Here is a 17,319-nt window from a genome sequence, read left to right on the forward strand (position 1 = left end):
GCTGCCCCAGCCCGAGCTGCCCCAGCTCCATCGCTGCCCCTGCGCTGGGATGCTGTGGGTTTGGGGGGAAGAGGGAGCCGGCAGTGGGTGCTGGGCCTGGGGGCAGCAGGAGAAGGGAAGGAGAAGCAGGGTTGAACAAAATGGTCAAATGCTGCACGTGGGAGGAGCAGGTGGGATTGTGCAGGAGAAAGAGGAATAATGGGAGGAAGAGGAGTGTGAGGAAGTGTAGGGACACCAGAGGAGGAGCAGAAATGGGAAACAGCACAATGTTCCACTCGTCCCTGTATCTGCAGCCTCTGCCCCAACCCCAGCAGCGTTCCTCCCCCAACATGCAGCAGGTCACAGAAGAGGACCATCCATGATTTTCACATGACTGAATCTTGGTGTTCGTCAGCTTTATTGGCCTAAATGTTGGTGCTTTGATTTTTTGCAGGGGCTCTGTCCTTATCTTTTGGAAGGAATTTTGCCTGAAACTTACTTTCTGGGGAGTTTTTTATCTGTGTCTTGATGTTTGGATAATTTTTGTGCTGAATCATTGTGTTTTGGAGGTTCTTATAGACACAAGATGCCCAATATCTTCCTGTGTTGCACTTTGAAAGCCCAAGGTGCTCTCTTGTGTTTTCCTCCAAACCAGGATTTGTCATTCCCAAGGCGTGGGTGGATGGAGGAGGAGGAAAAGTCCCAGGGATCCCACAGGAAGAGGGGCTGCAAACCCAGCCCAGGGAGCTGCGAGGAGGAAAGACCCTCCCTGAGCCGGGAAGGCGGCCGGAGATCGAGGCAGAGCTCAGAGCTGGTGGAGAAGCCTCCTGGAGGGGAGAAGCCCCACAAGTGCTTGGAATGTGGGAAGGGTTTCAGCTACAGCTCCCAGCTGATCCAGCACCAGAGGATCCACACTGGGGAGAAGCCCTATGAGTGTGGGAAATGCAGGAAGAGCTTCAGGACTATTTCTGATCTGATGAAGCACCAGGTGATCCACACAGGGGAATGGCCCTACACCTGCTTGGAATGTGGGAAGAGCTTTGGGTGGATCTCTGCCCTGAGAAGCCACCAGCACATCCACACCGGGGAGAGGCCCTACGAGTGTCCCAAGTGTGGGAAGAGGTTTCAGACCAGCTCCCATGTCCTCAGACATGAGCGGATTCACACAGAGGAGAGGCCCTTCCGCTGCCCCGACTGCGGGAAGGGATTCAAGCACAACTCCCATCTCACTGACCACCGGCGCATCCACACTGGGGAGAGGCCCTACGAGTGTCCTGAGTGTGGGAAGAGCTTCTCACAGAGCTCTCACTTGACCCGACACCAACGGTGTCACCACTAAGGGAAGCCCTGTGAGTGCCCCGAGTGTGGGAAGAGCTTCGTGCTCTGCTCCAGCTCCATCCCCCATGGGAGGATCGGTGTTGGATGATCGAAAAAAACCCAAAAACACAAAACCGAAACAAACAGAAAAACCCAAAAAACAAACAAAAATAAACCCAACAAATCAAAAGAAAACAAACAAACAAAAAACCCAATGAAAGAAACAAAAAAAACCCACCCTAATAGTGATACACACAGAAACAATACAAAAACACTGAAATCAAACAAAAAGAAACGTTAAATTCAAAATAAAGAAAGGAGAAAAGTCATGAACTAACATTTCTCTCTTTTTAAACTATGGAGAAAAAACCCTTGTTTCCTCTAAAACATGTAAAAGTATTTTGAAGTGAATATGACTGTTCTAACTGTACATATAAAGAAAAGCATTAATATTAAAGTAAACAAATGTAAAAATTGCAGTAATCTCCTAGGTTTTAGTAATAGAAAACCCCTGCTCTCCCCCCCAAAAAAAGAAAAAGGAAAAAACTCTATTTTAAAAAATAAAGTAAGTTTTTTTTCAACTGTTATAATCCTTAAACTGTGCATCAGAAGTTAATATAGTCCTCAAGAAAAGTTATGAGAAAAACTGTTAGTCTGTATAAAGGATTTTTAGATAGTAATCAGATTTCCATTCTCCTGGGAAGCTAATCACTGTAACATCAAAACAAAAAGAATTCGTTTTCTTGTGGAGGAATCTCCATAGACTGAAAAAAAGTCTCCTCTTTCAAGTAAATGAGTAAAAAACTATTTTAGAGATGGTAGACTGAGTTGTTTTTGTACGTTTTTAGTATTTAAAAAAAATGTATGGAAGAAAAAGCAGTAGACTAAAGTTTTCTTCGAAGGTTTTTTTTCATATAGTTTCTAGTAATAAAATTTATCTTTATACCATTTAAAGTAAAAGCTGTTTTTTGTCTACTTCTTAATCCTCTCTCACAACAAAAAAATTCAAATTAATATACCAAAACTACTACATTTAACCTCAGTGGTTCCAGGATTTTGATTTCCTATTACTCTAGGGTGTCTTCTGCAGCCAAATGGTGATGGACTGGGGCAAAGACCAAGATTTTGGAGACAGTGGGGTGGAAACTCCTCCAAAAATGTTCTTCCCTCCCTCCCAAGCATGTGGATCTTCAGCTCGCACAGACACAGAAATTCTTTTATTTTGGCCTTGATTTGCTTTTCATTTCTCTTCATCCCTTTAAAACATCCAACACGGGGTAAAAATAAAGACACTGAACTGAGACATGGGTGGGGACATGGGGGGACATTGACAGGGTGGGGACACAGACATGGAGAGTGACATGGGGACACATGGACATGGAGGGGGACGTGGCCATTCGTGGGGACATGGGGGGACACGGGCATGGATGGAGATGTGGGGGACAGTGACAGGGATGGAAACATGGTGGGGACACAGCCATGGGTGAGGACATGGTGGGACATGGGCAGTGACATGTGGGGACACGGCCACGGCCGGTGCCATGGGGGGAGCTTGCAGGGGCTGTGGGGGATGCTGGCTTGGAGGGAGTTGAGGGTTCCTGGCAGGGACTTGGGGCTCGCTGAGGCCTTTGGGGACCCCAGGCCGAGCGGCTCCGGCTGCGCTGGGAGACCCTGGCGGAGGTTCTGGGGCAGCTGCTCAAGGACCCCCTGCCCTGGAGCCCCAGCCGGGCATTGGGCTCCTGGAAGGGAATGAACGTCCTTGTCCCCAGCAGGACAGATTTCTTATTTCTTGCAGGTGCAAATGGTTCTCTTACCAGAATAGCTCTTTGTGTTAATTGTTTTCAGGTTTAAGATTGTTTTCACCTGGGAACAAGCAAGTAACTTAGCTGCACACAGAAGTGGTGACAGGCTAGCTATTAATTTAACAGAGAGCAAGACCTGATTTTATGAAGCCTTTCTTTTATAATTTGTCTACCTGACTGCAACATCTCACCCTTTTTCATTAATTCAAAGAAGGTTCATATGTTCTGATGTTAAAGTAGCTCTCTCTTGTGAGGGTGTTATCTCATTAAGTTTATTACTGTTAGATATGGTTAGATAAGGTTATTTGTTAGATAAGGGATAAGATACATAAAAGACCGATTACAATCAACAAAACTTAGCAAATTCTATCATGTCATTGACACAGGGTTTCACAGCATGAGAAAACAAAAGAATAATGTCCAATGTCTCCTAGGGAAATGGGAATAAATGACCATTGTTTTAAATTCCAAATAGTCCATTAGCTAGGAATGTTGATTTTTGACATCACTGAATGTGCTCTTGGATCCTGGAACAGGGAATAACTGAAGAAGGTTAGTAGGAACACTATACCATGATGATGACACAAGGCTTTTGTTGGCAATTTGCCTGTAAATTTCCAGACACAGCTATGTCTTGGCAGTCCTGCTTCTGGTTTTGTTCTGGCCACGAAGGCTGCATGGTGATTAGGTTCTTTTTTTTCTCAATGGACTTCATTTTCTTGGAGGCAATTGATGTTTGGCTGAATGAACAGGTGACTACTTTGAACTTGTTGATGATAAAAACACATGCATACCTTCTCCTTAAATTAATGAATTAATTAGGCTCTGTCATTGTAAACTCAATTGAAGAGCCTTACATAAAAATATTTTACTTTTTTTTTGGTAAAAATACTGCAAAAAAAAATTTTTATAAATATGTGAGTATTTAGGAGCTAATTCCCCCTTCCTTGTTTTAAAAACAGCATTCATGACTCTTGCCATGAACATGAAGGGAAGTTCAAAACAAAACAATACATGTAGTAAAACAAAAAACTTACAGTAATCGGGAATAATTCTGATACAACAATCCAAAACATTTCCGATAACAGATATAATTAATTACACTTGTGAAATTAGGTGATTACCAAACATTAAAACATTGTACTATCATCCCAGTGTCTGCAACAGCAGATAAACCTCAAATCAGTGAAGAACTGGATAAGCGTCTGTTGGGGGTTCTTTTTTCCTTTCCTCTCTGCCTGTGGAATTTTTTTCCCATTGACATGCTAAGAAGCACTGATGGTTAGGTCCTGGCACCAGGGAGAGGTTCCCTGGTTTTTTTGGGAGTTTCTGTCGGTGGGGGGGTGGAGGGAAAGAGGGAACACGGTGAGATTGGAAGCAGGTAAAGGAGGGTGGGGGGCAGTTGCTGGCTCTCGCTCGCTTTTGGCTCTCGGAGCAGAAAGGTCATTGCTACCCCCCCACCATCCCAACGCCGGGAGCTGCCTCTCTGTTTTGGACCCCGCAGCCCTGCTTGGACGCCCTCCTGCTTCAGATTGCTGTTTTCCCAGCATCCTGCCTCTCCCCCATCCCTTCCCATCTGGGACACAGCTGCCATCACCCCAGTGCCCCTGCAGCCGCACGGGGATCGTCGCACCTGCCCATCAGGAGCCTGCCAGAGCTCACTGCCAGCTGTGACAGCAACTGCACCAAAGGGGAAAGTGCCCGTGGCCCAGAGACTGGAACTGGGCTACTGTTCTGTTTGTTGTTAATTTCATAGTTGTTGTTATTCCTATTTCCATATCATTGCCTGAGAGCTCCTTAATTTCAAAATTATACAGAGTGTTTATGACCCTCTAAAACTGGTGGAAAGCAGCAGGATCTTCCCTAATATCGGCTTCTGTGCTAGTTTCACCCGGGGAGAAGAAACTCAAGAGAGAAATTTTCAGTGTGAGAACTCCCTCTGGGAGTTGATGGGACCAATTGGAGGCTGGTTTGGTTACTGACAGCCTGAACAACCAACTGGAGAAAGTTAGTTCGCTCGGTGAGCACACATTTTGAAGGCGGTAACCCGGGAAAAAACTCTCATTTATTTCCGGTGGCTGAGCAGGTAACAACGGCCCAGCCCGGGCTCCCTCCCATGTGGGGGGAGCTCGGGAGGCCGCTGGGCCCCGTTTGCAAACCAGGGAACCCGATGGCCGGGGGGAGGAAAGGCTCATTGATGAGACCTTAGCCCGGCTTCCTCCCCTACGAGCCCGCGGCTCTGGGGGGGCCCGGCTCCTGCTGCTGGCTCGGAGCAGCTTTGGAGGGGCCGAGCCCGCCCAGCCCCCGCACGGCCTGGGGGAGGCAGCCGGGCCCTGTCTGGAAGCAGGGGTGGCCATGGGCAGTGCGGGGCTGCAGCAAGCTCCAGAAAAGCTGATTAACATCTCAGCCGCCCCCACACCCAGCGCCGTGACTTCTGTGTGAAACTTTAACTCTTTAGTGCTCAGGTAAGATTTTGCAGACCTCCGGCTTTCCTTTGAATATGAGAGGGGAAAAGGGAGATGCTCCAAAGTCAGTGAAGCAAGAGCTAAGTTTCTTTAGATGGAAGGAGAATGAGGAGATGCTGTGAAGATGGCTGAAAAATCCTTTTGTAAGATTGTAGGGATGAACTGATGTACTGAATATTCCTATAAACCATGGAGAAAGACACGGGGAGGTTGGAGATGTTCCATTTGATAGATTGTTGATCAAAATGAATCTGTCTTGACAATCCTTCACCCCGAGGAGAAAAGGAGATCTCTTTTTCTGGAGATGGAGCATGAACAGAGAGAAAGAGAGATGAAGAAAATGTTTGGTTTGGAACAGTTAATTCTTAAAAGTAAATACCCCATGAGTATGGCCCATAAGCACAGCTTTGGGAAAGCTGTAAAGGTGGGAGGAACTTCACGACTTTGCAAGTTTTTTCCCGGGCAGATGCAAATCATGAAAGTGAAGCCACGAGAGGACTGTTTTTTTCCCTTCTTGTGGTGAAGTCCCTATGGCCTGACAAGAGGAAACTTCTCTCTCCAAAGTGAACTGAAAAGGAGTATTTAACTTGGGAACTGACTGAAGTAGTTTTTTCTGTCTTTGTTTTGTTGTTATGAAGGTTGGGAGAGGGAAGGAAGGAGTGGTCTGAAGATCTTCTGAATTTGCTTTTCTTTCTCTTTTTTGTGTAGATAATAAAGTTTTTTATACCCTTTTTAAGTTTTAGTCCTGCCTTGCTCTTTTGCTCCTAGTTCTGTCTCACAACAGAAAAATGAGTATATTTAAGTTGCAAGTCAAAACTATAACAATGGAGGAGAGTGTTAGCAGCTGCAGCTAAGGTCTCGTGTCCCATCAGAGTCTCTAACGATGGCACCAACGCTGCTGCCTTGGGACAGCCGACTCTGGAAGGCGAGTGTGCCCTCAAGCAGAGCCGCTGAGGTCAGTCAGGGGGACAGGCTGCAGCTGAAGCTGCCAAGCGTTGCTGTGATTCTGGCAAGTCAAGAGAAAACCATGGTGACCACTTTCCCTTACAACCTTTGCCAAGCCACGAAAAATTGTGCACACAGCATCCCCTCTTTTGGCATCCTGTCTGGTGTGCATGTCTTCCTGAGGAGGTACAAGCCTTCTGGGTGCTGCTGTTCCTGTGCACACTCTGGTCATTTTTCTCTGGTGTCCAGAGCCACGTTGACAGCAGCAGCTCCACAGGCCAGCTCCAGGAGACATCGTTCTTGCCATGGTGGCAGCAGCTCTGTGGGTCCCGAGCTCAGTATCAGGGGAGTCTTGGCCACACAGCACAGTGGCCTGGACAGCTCTGGGGACCCGGGCTGATCGCCAGCGCTGCCACTTCCCACTGCTCCTCGCCTGCAGCAGCCAGTGGCCGTGCTCCAGCAGGGCCTCCTTGGGGTCCTTGTCCCTCCCTGTCCCTGGCAAAAGCAGCCTGGGCACCTCGGGGCTGTCCCCACCGTCCTGCTGAGGCCAGGCCTCGAGGGCTTCTGCCACGGGCACCAGAGACGCGTCGGGGAAGCGCCAGAGCAGCCGGCTGGCAGGAAGAAGGTGGCTGTCTGGGGGCTGCTTATGGCCTCTGCCACCCAGTTCCTCAGGGCTTCCCACCAACCCATCCACACAAGTCCTCCTGGCCCATCACAGCCTCCCGCCACCCAGCGCCACACACATCCCCCTCACGCCTTCCCACTGCCTTCTCCGGGCAGGCCTTGGCAGCACCGCAGCCCTTCATGGCCTCCCACTGTCCCGTGCCCTCCACGCCTCCCCCAGGCCTGCCTGGCTGCTGAAGGAGCTCCAGAGGAGCCGCATCAAGAGGCACCTCAGAGCCCTCAGCAATCCAGCCAGCAACACACGGGCAGGACACAGATGGCGCTTCCAGGCTGGCAGAGGGGTGCTGGCCATCTCCAGGGACCGGTCTCTCAGGGATCCCCGCCGCAGCTCCGGCCTCTGCCCGCCCGCTCTGTCAGAAGCCTTAAGGCTTCCACAGAACCACCAAAGGCCAAGGGCCTTTTGGCCACTTTCCCTTCCACACCGCACGCTTGGCCAACTTGCCGAGCACAAGCACCCTTTTTGCCCTCTTCCCCATTGGCCTGAAGACTCTGGGCACCAAAAGAAAGCTCCTGCACCTCTGTGTATGACAACGGGAATTTACTAACCCTACAGTGGGGTGAAACAAAGTGCTTGCAGAGCAGAGGTGTTCCCTGCAGGCTCAGGTGGCCCCAGCAGACGCAGCCTCCCGGATCAGTTCTCCACAGTGCTCACACAGGACAACCAGCCCCTGCGACACAGGGAAGGCCGTGACTTCCAGAGGCGGCGGAATCCATCTCGCATCTGCTGGAGTCGGGAGGAGGGAATGCTCTGTACAGCTCTGTTGATGTACAGAGTCTGAAGAGCCAGGCATGAGATGGCAGGGCTGGTGTCATCTGTCATGTCCTGAAGGGCTGGAAGAGAGAGGAACAGAGCCACAGTCAGAGCCTGCATCTGCAGGGACCTGGGGAGACCCTCCTGCCCCATCCCTCCCACACGGCAGCTCTTGCCATGGCCTGGAGGAAGCAGGAGACAGCAAGTATCAGCTGGAAGGCGCTGGCCACGAATGTCCCTCCCGCAGGCCCCTGGAAGGTCTCTGTGCTCTGCCCACGCCGCCCCTCGTGCGCGCAGGGAGCAGAGCCCTCCCAGCCGGGGCAGGGAACGCAGCTGCCAGCGCCAGCCCCCGCTGACAGCCCGCTGGCCTCACTCACCCCTGCACATGAGCTGCAACTCTCGCTGCTGCTCTCTCAGGAACCGCCCGGCCATCCCTGCCAACACAGAGCCTGTCACGGCCCCAGCCGCACAGCTGCCCCGCAGCGGCGCTGCCAGCCCTGCGGCCACAGCAGCGCCTTCCCCTGCAGGGCTCAGGCCCGGCCCTCGCCGCATCCTGACGCCCAAGGACACGGCTGCGAGAGGGCGGCAGCGGCGCCGAGGGCAGGCGGGGCTCCAGAGCCCCGGCCCGGATGGCGCTGCCGGGGCAGCAGGCGGGGCTGGGGCCGAGCTGCGGCGGGGCGGGGAGGGAGCCGGGCTTGTGGCTCACCAAGAAACCTGACGGCCGCCTCTCGCAGGGGCTCCTGTGGGCTCCGCAGGTACGGCAGCGCCTGGCGCAGCAGCTCGGCCGCTCGGCTCCTGTCCTGTGCCAGCTGGAGAGAGCGGCAGGGCACGGAGGGAAGGGTTGGCGCGGGCTCTGTCCCTTGGCCCCGGCCTGCCCTGCCCGCACAGCCCTGAGCGGGGCAGAGGGCCCGGCAAGGCGCGGGCTTGATGGAGCTCGGGGCTCCATCAGCTGCGGCCCTGGGGCCAGAGGAGCCTGGAGAAGAGCCCGCGTGGGCAGCGCAGGGAAGGGAGCAGCGTTCTTACCAAGCACTCGCCAAACCTCCACATCTGATCCGCCATCAGCAGGTGCTCAAGATCTCTCCTCTTCAGGAAGCTTAGTGCAGAAAGCAGCGTTTCACAAGAGGCCTGCAGAGCAGCAGAGACCCAGAGATGGCACCGCAGCCCAGGGCACAGGACCTGCCTCCCTGTGCCAAGGCCAGGAGGAGGCTGGAGCCCATGAGGTGCCCGGGTGCAGGGAGACAGCTGAGCCCCCTGCCAGGAGGACAGCAGCGCCCAGGAGTCCTCACCTCTGCCACACGCATGTTCTCATCGTGGCAATTGAAGAAGAGTGGCAGCAGGCTCTTGCTCACAAGCATCTTGAGGGGCTTTTTACCCTTGGCCGCTACCAACCTCATCACCTCTTGGAAGAGGCGAATGGAGAGCAGCTGCACATGGCGGTTGTCCTGTTGGAAAGGAAGCAAAAGCCCTCCTCATCAGCTGCTCCAGGCCCCTCTGTGCACAGGCCCAAAAATCCACGGGGCACCACACTTGGGGGCAGCACCCAGTGGCCGTGGCTGGGGGCACAGAGCCTTACGTTGTCCAGCAGTGGCCAGAGCGCGCCAGCCAGCCGCAGGGCGATGGGGCTGGGTATTGCGAGGTGTCTGTGCGAGAGCAGAAAGCTGAGCACCGCGACGGTCATCTCAACGATGTCTTCATCTGCATCCCGCAACAGGTCCACAAGGCTTTCTGTCAGGCTGTACATTCTAATGTTCTGCATGGAAGACAAGGCAGGGCAAGCCCACGCTGCTGCTGCTGCTACCGTGGAGCCCAGGGGCCGAAGGCCTGTCCTGAAGCACTCGGGCAGCTGAACAGCAACGCAGGAGAGCTGGGAGCAGCTGCCACAGCTCCCAAAGCCCAGCCAAGCCCAAGGGGCTGCTTTCCCCAGCCCCACGCTGCCAGCACAGCTTCAGCCGCTGCTGTCTTCTCACCATCGAGGGGTCCTTGCTGAGCTGCACGAGGCCTCTGAGCACCAGGCGACGCATCTCCCTGGACGTGCTCTGCAGGCGCCTTGCCATGATCTCCAGGAGGCTGTCACCCCATTCATTGATGTCCAGGAAGTCCAGGACCTGAAAGGCACAAAGCAGTGACCGGGGTGCCCAGCTGGCAGGAGCTCAGAACTGCACAGGGCTGAGCCAAGGCAGCAGCACAGGGCACGGGCACCGTCCCAGGCAGCTGCGGCTGTGAGAGGGCAGAGAGGTGGGAGGCAGCTCAGCTGTGCTGCCCATGGGGCTCACCTCCACAAGGAACGCCATGGCGGGCAGCTGCCAGTCTGAAATGTCTTGGCTGAGGAGCTCCAAGAGGCAGGAGATGAAGCTGCAACACCAGATCATGGAGACACAGCGCATCTCCCTGGTGGGGGGGAAAAGGCATCATTGCCCCTGAGCCGAGAGGGCAAAGCTCTCCCAGGAGTGACCCACGGAGCTCTGGTCTTTTCCCAAGCCCCCCGTGGGCGCTTTGGGAGGCGGCTGTTCCCGGGCACCCTCCTGTGCCAGCCTTTTCCAGTCTGCTCGTCCGTCTCTTTGTGACAAAGCCCTCTCATCCCTGCCCATGGGAACTGTGTGGGGCACCCTGGGCACAAGTGCCGGGGGCAGCAGGGAGAAGGGGGTCTCACCTGGCCAGGAGTCCCACTGCATAGTGGTGGGTGTCAGTACAGAGCAGCGTGTCCCAGCCAGCCTTGCCTTCCATGGCTACCACAACACGCTCACACTGCACTCGGCAGAGCAGGACCTTCAGGGTCTGCACCGCAAACCTGTGTGCAGAGCAAAGCCCAGGTCATGCTGGCAGCCCTGGCTCCTGCCTTGGAAGGGATGGGGAGACTGGGAGGACTGGGATGGAGCACCTTTGGGGGTTGGTGGCAAGGCCCAGTTGCTCCTGGCACCCCTTCCAGAAGGTATCAACCTCCTCTGGCGTATCCAGTGCGCTGATGTAAACTTGGAAGAGCAGACACAGAAAGAGACGGGGGAAATTCTCCAACACTATAGGTGGGCACCAGGTCAGGTTGAAGACCCTCCACAGTGTCACGGTTGCCTGCAAAAAATGAACCACCCAGAGACAACACTCAGTGCCAAGACATCCGTGTGGCAGGGCCCGAGCATGCCAGGGAGAGGCCGGGGGAGACACCGCGGGGTCACCCAGCCTGGTGCCCCTGAACCTTGCCCCTAAGTCAGGTTTCAGCGCAGTGCCTGAGGCAGAGAGATGCAGCTGGGGGAGGACAAAGAGCTAGCTGCTGGAGAGGTGGCCTAGGGGCAAGCCAAGGTCAGTTGCAGGAACTCACAGCCAGGGCAAAGACTCCTGTGCTGTCCCCATCGGAGGTGTACACACTGTCCACTGGCCAGGCGTTCAGCACATTGAGGAGTATCTGCAGCGCCGGCTCCGCAGTCCCAGTGGAGGACATGATCACTCCCCACATGGCCGTAGCAGCTCTGTGGGGTCAGAGCTCTGTGTCAGGGGGGTCTGGGCCACAGCACTGTGGCCTGGGCTGCTGCAGGGGCCCGTGCTGGCCGTCAGCCCTGCCTCTGCCCACCGGCCCTCGCTGGCAGCACCCAGCCAGCCCACGGGGGTGCAGGCATCTTGAGGGGCAGGGAGGGAGCGTGGCAGCACGCTCAGGGGCTGACATGGCAGCACTGGCAAACGGAGGCTCCTGGGACTGTCCCCCTGTCTGGCAGTCACCAGGGACAGGCTCTACAGGGTAACGGGCCGGGGAACCCTAAACCCTCAAGGCAGGTGGGGCTGCCGTACCTGTCACCCGATGGGGCCCAGCGCAAGAGAGTCATCAGCACATCGCAGGGGTATTCCCTGGCCAGCTCCAGAAGGGCCTTGTCCAGCCTGTGCCCAGCAGACTCATTGGCCGTGAGCCACTTGTGGATGTACCTCACCATGGCTGGCACCTGCAGAAGGCCCGGGGAGACTTGGACACCTGCCCGAGCAGCAGGTTCCCCAGCTTCCCCTGAGAAGTGCTGCCCTTCCTACCCTATTGGTCTGGGCCTCAAAGACTGAAGGAACCCAGCAGAGCTGGCTTGAGGTGCCACACAATTCCTGGGGTGATCAAGCCCTGGCCACAGGCTGCTTACTTGCTTTGGATTGGAGACACCCTTCTCCACAAGCAAATCCAGCATGGCAGCCCCGGTCTCAGCAGTGAAGAGGGGAAAGTTTGCCAAGAGCCCAGTGCCCACACCGGTGGTCTCTTCCCACCAAATGCACATGATGAATTCATAGATCATCTGCAGGAGAAGGGAAGGAAGAGAGGAAGAATCCATGGAGTGCTCCAAGCACGGTGCTGGGCTGAGCAGTGACAGCAGGCCCAGCCCAGGTGGGGATGGCTGCAGTACCTGCGCTGTTCTGCGGAAGCGGCCACGGGCAGGGTCCTGCTCTTGTGTCGGGTCCATGGCGGCACCTGGCAAAGAGCGAGCGCAGCCAGGGCTGAGGGGCTGTGGGAGAGGCCGGAGAACACAGGCCAGCCCTGCATTCCCAGGCAGGGACAGCCCTGGGATGCTCCAGGGATGGGGAGTGGCTGCCAGGGGGTTCAGCCCCAGCCCCTCTTCTGTCCTATCCATGGGCATGTTGGATGGGATGGGATGGGATGGGATGGGATGGGATGGGATGGGATGGGATGGGATGGGATGGGATGGGATGGGATGGGATGGGGCTAAGCTGGCTGCAGGCACCAGCCCTGTGGCCCAGCTCTGCTACTCACCCTCCTGCAGCAGCTGGATCTGCTCCAGCTCTTCAGGCTGCTGTGCTGAGGGAGCTGCAGCCTCCTCCTCCTCCTTCACCCAGGCCAGCTTGGGCACTCTGGGTGGTGTCTGCTCCATGTCACTGTTTGGAGTTGGGACTGCTTGCAGGAGAGATGTCTCGGAAAAGCTCCAGATGAGCAAGTGCTGCACTTGTGCCTTGTAGGCACCTGCAACAGAGAAGCCTTGGGAAGGCTACAGGACACCGTGTCCTGCAGTCTGTCCTCGAGGCCACCTGCAGAGGAAATGCTTTGGAAAAGCTCCGGGTCAGTAGGGAACAAGCTGGCTGTGTGGGGGCTCCTCACAGCACCGCTCTCTCCGTCCTGTCCCGACGAGTGCACCGAGCACTGTGGTGTGGCCGTGTCACCGCCAGCACCTATGTCACGATGTGTCACAAAGGGTCACCCTTGTACGCTCTGTCCCTTTCCTATTGCACGGTGACCACGGTGCACTGTGTCACAAAGAGCCCTAGGACACACCTCCACGTGCCCTGGGGACACCCACACCCCCCCCAAAGTGGCCCAGCTTGCAAGGAAGACGTTCCCCCAAGGTTCGAGGACAGCCCAACAGGAATTTTAGGAATGGCTCAAACAACAAGCAGATGCTCCTCTGCTCTGCCTGCTCAGGGCAGCAGAAGGAGCCCCCACGGTTGCCGATGCAGCTGCAGCAGGAAGGGCATCGGGGCCTTCCACAGCAGCTGCCGGGGCCTCTCTGGGACAAGACCCGGTGCTGGGTGGCCGTCACACACACAGGAGTGTGACACAGACACGGGACGTATGGCCCAGGGTACGAATGCTGCTCTGAGCCCTGGGAGCAGTGAAATCAGCAGGTGTGGCAGAGTCCCTGCCAAAGGAGACCTGCCGCCCCCAAGGCCTGCCAATGCTGGTGCCTGCTCCTGCCACAGAGACCTGTGTCCCCTGGGGACTTCTCTGCCAGAGGACAGCCAAAGCCCGCGTGCATTGGTGTGTGTGCTCCTTTCTGCAGGCGGCTGTTGGCAGGAGCACCTGGTGGCAACACTTGGTCTCTGTCAGAAGCTGTTACTCCTTCCTGGAATGATTTTTGCTTGGAAGTGATTATGTGCAGTGTCCATGCATCTCCCCAGCCCATCACTGCCTCACACACGAGGTGACCACCAAGCCACTCTCCGGCCATCTGACCCGCAGCTGAGCCCTTCCCAGAGTGCCCGCACCCGCAGGGAGCGCAGGGCTGGATTTGGCCGCCAGAGAGTTGGTGACCCTCGTGAGATCCTCGGTGCATTTAGTTCCTACAGGAGTGTGGGCACCGCTGGGAAATGATCTGCATGCCTTGTTAATTGGATGTTCTTCCACCGCTAGCCTGGGGCAGGATCTCTCCCGGTCCTCCTCTCAACTCCCGGGCCTCTCCTCAGCCAATCAGAGAAGGCACCAAAATAATTGAGCCAATCAGAGCGCGCGGCGCTGATGACTCCTCAGGCAGTCCCAGAGCGCCCAGAGCTCCTCACCTGGACTCCACCCGCGCCCCGCCCCCAGCGCCCCCCGCCAGGAGAATTTGGGGAGGGGGATATCGCGTTTTATCTTCTTTTTTGTTTTTTTAGAGTCGAGATTAAATGCTCTAGACACGGAATTTCGTGTTCGGACTCAGATGTTTATTAATTCTTATCTATATTACAGTGAGTTCAACAGCACTTACAGCTAACAGGCTAAAAATGGCGACGTACCTGTCTCTACAAGCCCTTTTAAGGGCCAATGAGTCCAATTAAAAAAAGACACCATAATAGCCCAAGAACCAATCACCCGTGACCTGCAATGTGGAATTTTCTATCTAATTACAAAAGTACCACCTATACCCGTGAAGAAGGTGAAAAGGAAAGGAAACTCCACCCTAAAACCTCCATCTTGTTTTATATGTATTAATATATTCTAAACCAAGAAATTCTAAATTGTCCACCATGGGACATTACACACTTCTATTCAAACTACACACCAGTGATCCCAGTTCTATCACACAATTCTGGAAAGCTTCTTCATGGCCTCAGGTCAAAAGCAGTGTTTTCCTGGGGGTCAATGCCTGTCAGCACAGAAAGCCCAAACCCCTCAGTTTCCAGGGTTCCAACAGGGGGGTGGTGTCAGACCCTGCCCAGCGCTGGCCATGGGGCGTGTTGCGGGGACCCAGAGCTCTTGGCTACTCTGGGCTGCTGGGGGGCTACCCCAGACCTGTGTCCTGCACACACAGCGCTGTTCCAGGAGATGGTTTAGTCCGAGTGTCACTTCATTCACGGCACCGACCGGCTGAGGTTCGTGGAGAGGAACATCTCCAAGCGGGAGCAGTTCCTGCACTTGGACAGCGATGTGGGGCTGGACCTGGGGACACCTCCTTTGGGGACAAGGCTGCCAGGCACTGGAACAGCGACCCGCAATGGATGGAGTACAGACGGGCTGCGGTGGACAGGCACTGCCGGCACAACTACGAGTTGTCCAGCCCGTTCCTCGTGGAGCGCAGAGGTGAGCGTGGGGCAGAGCGTGTCCCCTCGGGCCCTGCCCTGGGAATGACCCTGGAGCCCCTCAAAACCTCCCTGGGAATCACCCGAGACACGTCAGCCCTTCTGTGCCCATCCCCGGGGCCTCCTGCCCCCTCACCCCAAGTGACTCCAGTGGCTCTCCCAGTCCATCCCAGTCTCTCCCAGTGTCCTCACAGTCCCTCCCAGTGTCACCAGAGTCCCTCCAAATTCTTCTCAGTCCACAGGTATTCTATTCCCTGTCCACTCCCAGTATTTCTAATTCCAATCACAGACCTCCACCCTCTCTCCCAGTGCCTTCCCAGTCCCTTCCAGTCCATTCCATGTCCTTTTCAGTCCAATTCCAGACCTCTACCCTCTCTCCCATTATCCCAATCCACTCCACTCTCTCCCAGTGTTCGCCCACTCTCTCCAATTTTATTCCCAGTCCTTCAAAGTGCCACACCAGCCCTCCTTCACCTCTTCCAGTTCCCACCAACTTATCCCAGTGTGTCCCCACTCTCTCCCAGCGCCCCCCAGTGTCCCCACCTCACTGTGGCCCTCGAGCTCCCAGCCCGGCCCTGGCTGCCTGCTCTGCTCCCTGATGGGTTTCTACCCTGCCGACATCCAGCTGAGCTGGTTCCAGGACCAGCAGGAGCTCTCGGGACACGTGCTGGCCACCGACCTGGTCCCCAATGGGGACTGGATTTCTACCAGCTCCTGGTGCTGCTGGAAACCCCCACGGCACGGGGTCAGCTCAAGCTCCAGGTGGAGCACGTCAGCCTGGAGCACCCCCTGAGCCGGCACTGGGGCACGGCCCGGACCCCACAGTGTGGGGGGAGTGGGGAGGCACTGGGGGGGCTGGGAGGGGGATTGAGGTGTGCTGGGAGTAACTTGGGGAGAGTTTCAGACAGTCTACTTTAAACTGGGAGTAAGGCTCAGGGGTTTAGAAGGTCTGAGAAGGAGTTTGAAGAATGCTGGGGAGGGCGGGATGGGGTTGTAGGGGTCCTGGTGGGCACTGGGAGGGAATTTGGGGGTGCTGGGTGTAACTGGGAGGAATTTGAGTGAGTCTGGAGGGGTTGGAAAATAATCAGGGATTGGAAAGCAGTAGTTGGAATGTGGTTGGTGGTGATGGGAAGAGACTGGGAGGGTCTAGGTGAACCCTGGTGGGACTGGGAAGGGAATGGGAGAGGGTTTGGGGGTTCTTGGGCAGTGGGGGGCAATCGGGACGGGGCAGTGGAATCCCGAGAGGGACAGGAGGTGCTTTGGTGGGTCCTGGGGAGGCGGGGAAGAGATTAGGAGGAGGTTTCAGGGGATCCTGGGTGGGCTGGGGACGATTGGGAAGGTGCTTGTAGGGGCTTGGGGTGTCTGAGAGGTTTTGGGGGGTCCTGACCCCTCTGGACACCCAGAGATGTCGCCAGACGCTGCCCGCAGCAAGGTGCCAATGGGGATCGAGGGTTCCGTGTTTGGCTTCGGCTTCCTGGCCCTGGGGCTCAGCCTCTACCTGTGAAAGGTGAGGGGGGGCCCTAGGGAGTCGTGTGCCCCCTATCCTCGAGCGTGTGTGCTCCCCCTGGGGCCCCCACCCAGGGTCACCCACTTTTCTCTGCCCACAGAGCTCCTAAGCCAGCAGCAGTGGCCTTCAACCAGCTGGGACCCCCAGATCCATCCACCCGCTGATTTTGGGGGCAACGTGTGAACCCCCAGCCCAGCTGCTCCCAGTGCTCCCAGTAAAGCTTCCCAGTTCGCCTCGGTCCCTTTGAGTTGGGAGCTGGACTGGGGAGGGACTTGGGGGGACCCCGCGGGGGGATCGTGACTGGGCGGGGAGGGTGGGGTCCAGGTGGGGAACACTGGGTGCTGCGGGTCTGCCCGGCAACCGTTGAGTCATCACAGCTGCTCTTTCTCATTGGCTGAATCTTCCTCATCGCATTCTCTGATTGGCTGAGAACAGGCCCGGGAGTTGAGAGAAGGAACAGGAGAGATCCCACCGCGAGCACTGGCACGGGAACAACAGAGCCAGCCTGGGCACAGCGAGGGAATTTATTACCAACCAAATCACAGCAGCACAAGGAGAAGGGAAAGAAATCTCTCCAAACCCTTCCCCCGACCCAACACGGATCACCAGGGCTCTGCCCAA

General features: G+C 55.6%; 1 protein-coding gene across 1 annotated transcript in view; it reads right to left on the reverse strand.

Moving 5' to 3' along the window:
- Positions 1 to 17,319, reverse strand: part of LOC148218014 (uncharacterized) — a 199,749-nt gene that overhangs the window by 70,063 nt on the left and 112,367 nt on the right. The window lies entirely within an intron of this gene.

The sequence above is a fragment of the Sturnus vulgaris genome, unplaced genomic scaffold, assembly GCF_052056855.1.
Source record: "Sturnus vulgaris isolate bStuVul1 unplaced genomic scaffold, bStuVul1.hap1 Scaffold_195, whole genome shotgun sequence".
NCBI lineage: Eukaryota > Metazoa > Chordata > Aves > Passeriformes > Sturnidae > Sturnus > Sturnus vulgaris.